The sequence below is a fragment of the Gallinula chloropus genome (genome assembly GCF_964237585.1).
Source record: "Gallinula chloropus genome assembly, chromosome: 18".
NCBI lineage: Eukaryota > Metazoa > Chordata > Aves > Gruiformes > Rallidae > Gallinula > Gallinula chloropus.
Window position 1 is genome coordinate 13553773 of NC_140103.1, and position 10441 is coordinate 13564213.

Below are 10441 nucleotides of genomic sequence, written 5' to 3' on the forward strand. Positions count from 1 at the left end.
CTGAGTTCTCCAGAGCCCACAGCTGACCCTCCTCCCAGCAGTGGCACACTCAAACCAGCACAAAGCAGACCACCCAAAAAGGACCTGACAAAAGTCTTTCTGAATCTAAGAAGTCAATGTGATTTGGAAGAAGTTTGCCTGAAAGAAGAGTTCCCTAACTTCTCACTGCCTTTTCTTCCTTTCACAGGTCTCCATCCTTAAGAGCAGCAAATGTCGAACAGCAGCTCCATCAGCCAGTTCCTCCTCCTGCCCTTTGCAGACACACGGGAGCTGCAGCTCCTGCACTTCTGCCTCTTCCTGGGCATCTACCTGGCTGCTCTCCTGGGCAATGGCCTCATCATCATCACCATAGCCTGTGACCACCACCTCCACACCCCCATGTACTTCTTCCTCATCAACCTCTCTGTTATTGATCTGTGCTCCATCTCAACCACAATCCCCAAATCCATGGACAATTCCTTGTGGGACATCAGGGCCATTTCCTATGCGGGATGTGCTACTCAGGTCTTCTTTTTTCTCTTCTTGGTATTAGGAGAGTACTATCTTCTCACTGTCATGGCCTATGACTGCTACGTTTCCATCTGCCACCCCCTGCACTACGGGACCCTCCTGGGCAGCAGAGCTTGTGTCCACATGGCAGCAGCTGCCTGGGCCAGTGGGTTTCTCAATGCTCTGCTGCAGACGGCCAATACATTCTCACTTCCCTTCTGCAAGGGCAATGCTGTTGACCAGTTCTTCTGTGAAATCCCCCAGATCCTCAAGCTCTCCTGCTCAGATGCCTACCTCAGGGAAACTGGGGTGATTGTTGTTAGTGTGTGTTTGGGTTTTGGGTGTTTTGTGTTCATTGTGGTGTCCTATGTGCAGATCTTCAGGGCTGTGCTAAGGATCCCCTCAGAGCAGGGACAGCACAAAGCCTTTTCCACCTGCCTCCCTCACCTGGCTGTGGTCTCCCTGTTTGTCAGTACTGCCATGTTTGCCTACCTGAAGCCCCCCTCCATCTCATCCACATTCCTGGATCTGATGGTGGCAGTTCTGTACTCAGTGGTGCCTCCAGCAGTGAACCCCCTCATCTACAGCATAAGGAATGAGGAATTGAAAGCTGCACTGAAGAAGCAGATTCAGTCATTAGTCATTCAGCAGGAATAGTGTCTGCTTACAACTCACGTCCCCAGAGGGCTGTTCCCTTCCTCTCTGACCTAGAGGCCTTCATGCCTTTTTTTTCAACAAGAAAGGTCTAAGTTCATGTCTACATCAGACGTCTAATAAAATGGGCTTTACTCAGTGCTGCTATTTGAAGTCAGAGCATTTCTTTTACACATGAGGTCAGGTGTAGGACGAATCAATTTTCATCAAAACACCGTACTACAGAGTCACAGAATCTCAAGGTTGGAAAAGACCTTTATGATCATTGAGTCCAACCATTCCTGTCCTGTGCTAAACCATATCCCCAAGTACCTGAGCTATCCTTGTTTTAAACACATCCAAGGTCAGTGACTCAGCCCCTCCCTGGGCAGCCTGTTCCAGGCCCTGACAACTCCTGCAGTAAAAACTTTTCTCTAACAACTAATCTGACCCTGCCCTGGAGCAACTTCTTGCCTTTTCCCCTTGGCCCATCTCGTGGCCCCTGGCTGAAGAGACCATTGCCCACCTCTCTGCACCCTCCTACCAGGCAGCTGTAGTCAGTGATAAGGTCTCCCCTCAGCCTCCTCTTCTCCAGGCTAAACACCCCCAGCTCCCTCAGCTGCTCCTCATAGGATTTGCCCTCCAGCCCCTTCCCCAGCCTGGTTGCCCTTCTCTGGACTCGCTCCAGGACCTCAATGTCCTTCTTATGGTGAGGAGCCCAGAACTGGACACAGTACTCGAGGTGCAGCCTCACTAGTCCCCAGTACAGGGGCACAATCACCTCCCCAGACCTACTGGCCACACTATTTCTGATACAAGCCAGGATATCATTGGCCTTCCTGGCCACCTGGGCACACTGCTGGCTCATATTCAGTCGGCAGTCAACCAACAGTAGTACTTTGCAGGAGTTCTCCATGGGTTGAAAGAGGAGGATATGTTATGAAATGGGTCTGGACTGAGCCTGTGGTGGCTTCCCTAATGTGCTGGGTCCAGCGGTTTCCACTGACAACAGTTGTATGTTTTAGTTGTTCTGCACAGCCATTTCCCTCCTTCTGCCAGGGTGAGCAGAGAATGGCCAGGGAGAATGGCCAGCCCTGCTCTGCCTCACTGTCCAGACCCTTATAGGCCCCAGAGCAGGGATGTCAGCTGTGGAATCTGTCTCCTGGAATAGGAATATAAGGGGGGAGAGGGCATAAAGGACTGTTTTGGGAATCATGCAAGATAATAAATAACAGAATGGTCTTGGTTGGAAGGGACCCCAAGAATCACAGAGTTCCAACCCCTCTGCCACAGGCAGGTCCACCAACCTCCAGACCTGGATCTACACAAGGTTCCCCAGGCCCCCATCCAACCTGGCCTTGAACACTCCAAGGGATGTGGCATCCACCACCTCTCTGGGCGGCCTGTTCCAGCCCCTCACCATTCTCTTCATAAAAAAAATCCCCCCAATATCTAATCTAAACCTTAGATAGCCTCTACCACACTCTGATTCCATCCTTGGCCATGCTTTGCCTATTCAGACTGCGTGTGGGGCAGTAGGATAGGACAGCACTGGACATTCCTCAGGTAAATTGAGGAGAAAACCAAAGTTCCAAAGCTCTGCTCTGCTGTTGGGAATCATTGGAGTGACAGAGCTGAAAAGCTCATTCCTATCCACAGGGGATTTAGTCTCAGATCACACCATCTTTCTATTTCCTGACTGCTACAAGGCAGGACTCAGTTCTTGAGCACCACAGCTGACCCTCCTCCCAGCAGTGGCATGATCTAGCCAGCACAAAGTAGAACCCCAAAAGGGAGCTGACAAAAGTTTTCCTGAATCCAGAGAATCAATGTAAATTTGAAGAGGTTTTTGTCAAAGAAGAGTTCCCTAACTTCTAACTGTGCCTTTTCCTCCTTGGACAGGTCTCCACAGCTGACAGCAGCAGATGTCCAACAGCAGCTCCATCAGCCGGTTCCTCCTCCTGCCCTTTGCAGACACACAGGAGCTGCAGCTCCTGCACTTCTGCCTCTTCCTGGGCATCTACCTGGCTGGTCTCCTGGGCAATGGCCTCATCATCATCACCATAGCCTGTGACCACCACCTCCACACCCCCATGTACTTCTTCCTTCTCAACCTCTCTGTACTTGACTTTAGCTGCATCTCCACCACTGTTCCCAAATCCATGGCCAATTCCTTGTGGGACACCAGGGCCATTTCCTACACAGGATGTCTGGCTCAACTCTTTTTCTTTTTCTTTTTGATCGTTGCAGAGTTCTGTCTTCTGACTGTCATGGCCTATGACCGCTACGTTGCCATCTGCCACCCCCTGCACTACGGGACCCTCCTGGGCAGCAGAGCTTGTGTCCACATGGCAGCAGCTGCCTGGGCCAGTGGGTTTCTCAATGCTGTGCTGCACACAGCCAATACATTTTCACTGCCCCTCTGCCATGGCAATGCTGTTGACCAGTTCTTCTGTGAAATCCCCCAGATCCTCAAGCTCTCCTGCTCAGAGTCTTACCTCAGGGAAAATGGAGCCATTGTGGTCAGTTCCTGTTTAGCTTTTGGTTGTTTTGTGTTCATTGTGGTGTCCTATGTGCAGATCTTCAGGGCAGTGCTGAGGATCCCCTCAGAGCAGGGACAGCAATAAAGCCTTTTCCACCTGCCTCCCTCACCTGGCTGTTGTCTCCCTGTTTCTCAGCACCGGCATGTTTTCTGACCTGAAGCCCCCCTCCATCTCCTCCCTATTTCTGGACCTGGTATTGGCATTTCTTTACTCGGTGTTTCCACCAGCAGTGAACCCCCTCATCTACAGCATGAGGAACCAGGAGCTCATAAATGCCGTGTGGAAACTGATGACTGAATGATTCTAAGCAGCAATAAACTGCTCATTTTCCTTATCATACCACTGGTCATTTAACTCATGTTAGGATTAATCTGGTTTTAGTAGGTATTTTACTTATTTTAATTTTTCCTTCTAATTTGTTTAAGCTGTAGTATCATGGTCCATGTTCATCCCATTCCTGGTCTTGTGTGACATTGTGCAATGACAAGCTATGCTTTTTTTGCATCAGGGAGAAGCCTTTTAATATTTTAGTTTTAGGGTTTTTTTCTTACATTAATAAACAATTCATAAGCACATTTTCCTCAGCTGAATCACTTGAGTACTTGTTATGAAATGGCAATGCTTTCCGACTGTGACAAAACAGGAATTTCCAGGATTGGTACAGGTGGCAGCAGAAGAAACAGTCCTTTTCCCTGTGCCCGCTTTATACTAATCTTCCTGTTTCACCTCACTTTTCCTTTAAGTGCCTACACCTGTCCTGATGATACAGCCATGCTTAAAGACATACTTTCAGCAGTCTAGATGGACATATGCACTTCACTTTGCTCACAGGGTCCTACCTGTTCTTGCTCTTCTGTCATGCAGATGCTGTTCACTTCTCCAGTTTCTGCTTTGAGCTTCAGAGAGTTGGAAATATCCCATCTTTCAGAAGTCCTATGAACTGTTCTGTCAGAAGGTCAGTGTGTTGATAAGTAGCCTTTGTATGTATCTGATTCAAACTGTGAAAAAATCCTCCATTGTGAAAGTCCTTTGAAATTTTCCTCACTCAAATAGAACGTCTCCAAATAGTTACACAAGTTCTGTTTATTTTCAAGACAATTACGTGGAGAGCCATGCTTGTAAGGGCTTTCTGTGTGATTAATGATCCCCATGGGGAGTTTTCTTCTGAGTCCAGAGACATCAGACACCAAGTGGAGAGTGAAGAAACCTCTCCAGAAGTGAAGTAAGGAGTAATGCCCAAACTATCTTCGGCTCGTTAGAGCAGACAACTGGAGGCCATGAGGACAAACACAGGCTCAGCACAGGCAGCTCGGATGCTGAGGACACCCTGCCTTGGTCTGATGAAGCAGAAGTGCCAAGCGCTGACCCCCAGCCCCTGGGCAGGGAGATCCTGACCCTCACCTGTGTCTCTTCCATTGGATGTGGGGAGTGTAACACCAAGGGAAGGACAGGGGTATGACCCATGGTGACCTCCCCTGGGGTGGGTGCAAGGAGGCAATGATGTTCCATGTCTGTGAGGACAATGTGTCTCCTCTGTGGCCTCTGTGGCAGGGATATCAGCTCTAGTACAGGAGTCAAAGACCTGGCTGGCACCCTTGGCCATCTGCACCACAGCCCATGCCACACTGCCCCATGCCTGTGCTGTTTCCCTGCAGGATGCAGGCACCCATCCCCCTTCCCCACTTTGATCTCACTCCATGGTGTCCCTGCCTGTACTGCTGTCTTTCCCTCCTCATCAGGTGTTCCCACAAAGGCACCAGCTCATCCACACTTCCTCTGAGTGACTTTTAGCACCACAGCACTGCCCTCAGAATGACATTTCTTTATCCTCATGTCCACTCTGACCTTCAAAGCTGCAGTTTTACCTTGACTTCCTTTCTTACGTTCTTTCCAAAGAGGGTTTCACTTAGGCTCCCCTTCCCCAGGCCAGAGGATCCCAGGTCTCTCAGCCTCTCCACACAAGACCCCTATCCATGTCTTGGCACACTTTCTCTGCCCATGTGACAGTTCCTCCCCATTCCTCCAGACCAGGGAGCCCCACACTGGGACTGACTCCAGAGGTTGCTTCATCAATGCAGAGTCCAGATGGACCAGAAGGGCCCTTATCTGCGTGGCCACGCTTGTCCCAGTGTAGCTCAATGTGCTCATGGCCAGATTCCTGTTCAGCACCTCTGACTGCTATGGCATCCCCTGGAATGAGCAAATTCTTCCCCTTGTGGCTGGTTCTCTACCCATCATGTCAGAGCTGCCTTCATGTGTGGGTGTTGTGCTGGAACCTTTCACCATGGTTTGGCCCCAGCCTAGAGTGGAGCACCACACAGCTGGTCTCTGTCTCTACGTGGTTGTGTATGTTGGGGGAGAGTGAGAAGATGTAAGAAACCATGCAGACACAAAGGCCAGGAAGAAGGAGTGTGTGGGGGATATGAAGTGGTCCAGATGCTAGAAAGGGAGATACCCCTGCAGCCTGTGGAGAAGACCATGGTGAAGCAGACCTTCCCCCTGCAGCCCGTGGATAAGGAAAGGACCAGAGACCATCTACGGCCTATGAAGAGACTGACCCATGCCACAGCACGTTTGCTGGGGGACTTGTGACTCTGTGGGGGACCAGCCTGGATCAATCTGGGCCCAAAGGTGAGCACCCCGTGGAAGGTAGCTGTGCTGAGGCAACTGGTGAGGAGATGACTCCCCGATAGAGAGGACTCACATTGGAGAAGTTCATGGAGGACTGTCTGCCGTGGGTGGGACCCCACAGTGCCTCAGGGAAAGGGGGTGTGGAATCCCCTCCCAAGCTAAGAAGGAAAACAACTCAGGGGGAACAGCCCTTCTTCATGCTGCTATGGGGGGGAAGAAGAGAGTGAAATTATGATTAAAGTAAAGTCTGCTAAGAGAGGAGGGATGGGGGGAAGTAGAGGTGGTTTAAGATCTGGAGAAGGAAAGCAACTTGTGAGGAAGTGACAAACACACACACACACACACCCCCATTCCCTGCTCCTCCCCCTGCCATGGTGTTGGGGAAGAAGGGAGAAAAATTGGGAATAAAATGAAGTCTGTTAAGAAGGGAAGGGTGGGGGGAAGGTGCTTTAAGACCTGGCCTCACTTCTCATTACCTGACTCTGGTGTCACTGGGTGTGTGATGTAGTTTTAATAAATGAGTTTTCTTTCCTTTATTCCATGTTCAGTCTGTTTTGCCCATGACACTGATTGCAGAGTGATCTCTCCCTGGTCTTATCTTGAATCCTAAACCTCCCAATACATATTTTGTCCCTTTTCCATCTGAAAAGGGGAGTGATAGAGCAGCTTTGGTGGGCATTTGGCCTCTAGCCTGGGTCAAACAACCTCAGCCTGAAACTTCCTCAGGTAGCCCAGTAGCAGCCCCAGTAGCCTTGGGGCTCACAGCTTTCAAAGACAATGGGTTGGTCCTAACTGTGCCTGATGTAATTTTCCACCTCTACCAGCATCCAGCTTTGAAGCTAAACCTACAGCAATAAACACCCCCCCAAAAAAAAATAATAATTGAGGAATGAAAGATGTTCCTGCCCTGAAACCTCAGTAGGTAGCCCACTAGCATCTCCAGTAACCTTGAGACTCAGGTCTTTCCTTACCAAGGTAATGGTCCCAACAGTGCCTGATGTCATTTTCAGACTCTACCAGCATCTGTCTTCAGAAATGCTAAATGTCCAGCAGTACCTCACAAATAAAAGACTCAAAGGATGAATGATGTTCCTGGCCTGAAACCTGCCTAGGTAGCCCTCTAGAAGCCCCAGTACCCTTGGGGATCAGGGCTTTCCTTTCCAAAAGAACGGTTGTAACAGGGCCTGACATCATTTTCTGGCTCTAACAGCATCCACCTTCAAAAATGCTAAATGTCCAGCTATAGCTGCCAAGCAAAAGGTACAAGGGCATAAAGATATTCTTGGCCAGAAACCTCCCCAGGTAGCCCAAAAGACACCCCAGTAATGTTCGTGTTCAGGGCTTTTATAGACAACAGCCATAACAGTGCAAGACATCAGTTTTCAGCTCTACCAGCTTCTAGTTTTGAAACTTCTAAACATCCAGCAATAGCTCCCAAACAAAAGTTGCAAGGACCCAGTAATTTTCCTGGCCTGAAACCTCCCAAGGTAGCCCACTAGCAGGCCCAGTAACCTTGGGGCTCAGGGCTGTCATAGATCATGCAACCATCCGAACAGGGCCTGACGTCATTTCCCAGCTCTACCAGTGATCACATTTGGAGGTGCAAAACATACAGCAATCCATCCAAAACAAAAGGTGTGATGGATGAAAGATGTTTGTGGTGTTAAACCTCTCCAGGTAGCACAGTAGCAGCCTCATTAACTTGGGGTTCAGGGCTTTCATAGCCATGGGAGTGGACATATTTCTGCCTGATGACATGTTCTGGCTTTAACAGTGTCCACCTTGGAAACTGCTAAATATCCAGCAATATAACCCAAACAAAAGGTGTTTTGGCAGAAAAATTTTCCTGGTCTGAAACCTCTCCAGGTAGCACACTGGCAGCCCCAGTAAGTTTGGATCTCAGGGCTTTCGTTTCCAAGGGTTAGTCCTAAAAGTACCTGACATCATTGTTGGACTCTACCAGTGTCCAACTTCAACCATGTTAAAGATCGAGTAATAGGACACAAACAAAGGTTGTAAAAGATGAAGGATGTTCCTGGCCTGAAACCTCCTGAGGGAGAGGACCAGAAGACCCAGTAACCTTCGGGTTCAGGAATGTCCTTGCCAAAGGAACAGTCCTAATAGTGTCTGATCTCATGTTTCCAGCCCTACCAGCATCCACCTTTGAACATGCTGAATGTCCAGCAATATATTCCAAACAAGAGCTGCGAGGGATGAAAGATGTACCTGGCGTAAAACCTCCACAGGGAGAGACAAGCAGCCCCAGTAAGCTTGAGGCTCAGGGCATTCCTTGCCACAGGAATGGTCCTAACAATGTCTGATGTCATTTTTGGGCTTTACCTTCATCGATCTTCGAACATGCTGAACGTCCAGCAGTTCTGACCCAGGTTCTTTAACACCTATTGCTGCCATTTTGCTAAAGGCACCACAATTTGGGGAGCCATCTGTAAGCACACGTGAAGCAGATCTATGAAGGCTGAATGACCCTGGCCTGAAACCTCCCCAGGTAGCCCGCAAGCAGCCCTGGTAACCTTGGGATGAAGGGCATTCCCAGCAACGAGAATGGTCCTGTAAGACCAGACATCATATTCTGGCTCTACCAGCATCCCCATTCAAAAATGGTGTGTCCAGCAACTGTTCCCAAACATAAGGTTTGAGAGCTGATATATAATTGGGAGCCTGAAACCTCCCCAGGTAACTCAAAAGCAGCCCCAGCAACTCTGGGGCTCAGAGCTTTTGTAGCTAAGGGAACAATCCTAAAAATGCCTGACTTCATTTTCAAGCTCTACAAGCACCCACCTTTGGAACTGAGAAACATCCAGGAACAGCTCCCAAACAAGTTGGTGTCAGGGTTGAAAAACTTTTGTGACCTAACACCTTCCCAGGTAGTAGATCAGCAGTACAACCAATCTTGAGTTTCAGGCCATGCCTAGACAAGGCAACAGTCCTAACAGTGCCTGACATCATTTTCTGAGCTACCAGTTATAACATTCAGAACTCCTAAACCTCCAGCAATAGGTCTCAAAGAAAAGGAGTGAGGGCTTGAAGATATTCCTGGCCTGAAACCTCCCCAGGTATCCCACTATCAACCCCTATATACCTTCAGGCTCAGGGCATTTCTTCAAAGGAAACAGTCCTAACTGAAACAGAGAGAATTTTCCAGATCAAATATGCTAAACGTCCACCAATAGCATCACAGTAAAAGGTGTGAGGGCTGAAAGATCTTCCTGGCATGAAACCTCTTCAGGTATCAGATGAGAAGCAACAGAACCTTGGGGCCCAGGGCATTCCATGCAAAGGGAGTGGTCCTAACATTACCTGATGTCATTGTCAGGTTCTACCAGGGACAATTTTCACAACTAAGAAAAATGACCAGATGTAGCTCCCCAAACAAAAGGTGCGAGGTCCAAAAGATGTTCCTGGCCTTCAACCTCCCCAGGTAACCCACAAAACAACCAAACTGAACAGGTACTAAATACAAGGAGACCAGTCTCCCTGGGGTAGGCAACTGAGCATGTGAGGCTGAGGATCTAGGGGAGTCCAGAGGAGTCACCAGCATTGCCCTTGCAGAGGGGTAGGGAACATGTCCAAGAGCAGGAGGAGGAAGCGGGGAATGAAGCTGCCCTTGGACATTCTCTGCCTCTTTGCATGGAGCCCTCTGCAAGGAGAACAAGGCAGTGAGAACTTGGGGCACTCTTCCCTGAACAAAACGATCTCATCGGAGACCCAAGGACTGCCTCTCCCTGTCCTATTAGACACTAGAAAGGTCCTTTTTGGGATGTCCATTTCCTGCTGGCTGAGGCTGCCACTGGCTGTCTGGGGCTCTGATGGGAGCTCTCCAGGTGTCAGATTGTCCTGGCAGCAGAAGGTCTATCTTTTTTGACATATATGATCTTTCTGGATTGTGGTTCCCACTTCCCTCAACTACAGAACAGAGATTTATAGATTTGTGTTCCCTGATTTTTTTTCTTGGGAAAAACTAAGAAATGCCACACTGCTCAACTGAATCCCTTCCTTTGAGAGGGGGAAAGAGTACCCTGCCTGTCTCTGCCTGGGGGTCCTGTCTCATGGGGAGACAAGGAAAGGTGATTGTCCTACCCAGCTCTGGTTTGATCAGGAGAAAGGGCTCTGATGGACAGAAGGAT

General features: G+C 49.2%; 1 pseudogene across 1 annotated transcript; it reads left to right on the plus strand.

Moving 5' to 3' along the window:
• Window positions 1–210: 210 nt before the first annotated feature.
• On the plus strand, window positions 211–3966 carry LOC311198779 (olfactory receptor 14A16-like; annotated as a pseudogene). Its single transcript has 2 exons — window positions 211–525; window positions 3363–3966. The product of its transcript is annotated as an olfactory receptor 14A16-like (transcript).
• Window positions 3967–10441: the final 6475 nt, after the last annotated feature.